This window comes from Glossina fuscipes, unplaced genomic scaffold (assembly GCF_014805625.2).
Source record: "Glossina fuscipes isolate IAEA_lab_2018 unplaced genomic scaffold, Yale_Gfus_2 133, whole genome shotgun sequence".
Classification (NCBI taxonomy): Eukaryota; Metazoa; Arthropoda; class Insecta; order Diptera; family Glossinidae; genus Glossina; species Glossina fuscipes.
The window spans coordinates 683,655-684,706 of record NW_023998476.1 but is presented as its reverse complement, the minus strand read 5'-3'; positions in this window follow the sequence as shown (position 1 = coordinate 684,706).

The following is a 1,052-nucleotide window of genomic DNA, read 5'->3' as shown; positions in this document are numbered from 1 at the left end:
AAAGCGACAATGTTTTTCCGGACAGAGGCATACACTCAAACAATCTGTATTAACGACTTTTTGGAGAACGAATTATAATGTGTAGATATTTCTTCTTGCTACAAATGGTGCCGCCCGAATTCAAACAAGCGTAGCATTTTCGGCAAATTATTTTATCACTATTTTATATTCGGGTCGGCACTTGCCAAAAATTGTTCGATAACGTCTCTTTGTAAAGGAAAGGTACGAAAAGAGGAAGGGGAAGGGAAAGTTAAAGTGCCTTTAAATGTTATAAACGGAAACGTCTGTCTTCGTTTACCAATGGATTTTAAAGGTGAAGAACATGTGTACAGCATTTTGCTTCAACCTTCGAGACCGTTATCCCTCTTACAGCGGATAGGTGGCCGAATAGGCATGCCTGCATTAAAGATTTACTCAAGGAATAACGAAACAACAAACCTCGGCCTCATAGCCCTTGCATTTCTTATGGACTAGAGGATTTTTTTTCATGATATTTAAGTATTTTTGAAAAGACCATTAGCTGTTTCATACTTCCTGCAATTTTAGAGATCCTTAGCGATAGAAAGGTTCAGAGAGTTTGAGTCGCTTAACAACGTTTCAGGAATTATTTACATCATTAACTGAGATAATTTATTTTCGTAAATTGCATATACATATATATATATAGTCCTTCCTTATGCATTGACCAATCCTTGTCGATATGTATGTTTCACATATTTTCATTTTCATTTGCATATAAAAGGATGAATTTTTTTTTTCCACAAAATACAAATATTTGTTAATAAACCAAACAACCATACTTCTCAGACTATGTTCGCTAGGCTAAATTTATAAAAAAACTTAACATTGTTATACTCACCATAGAGGATATGTTAAGTCTGGGATATGTTTGTAACGCGTAGAAATACCCATCGAAATCTTATGGGAAGATCGAATAATAATTGTTAAATTTTCGTGCTTGTCCACATGCAACACTGCGTACGTTTTAGGCTTAGAACTCACCTATGTATAACGGGAGGCACTTAATATCCGAGGGAGCATCCTCTATCTAT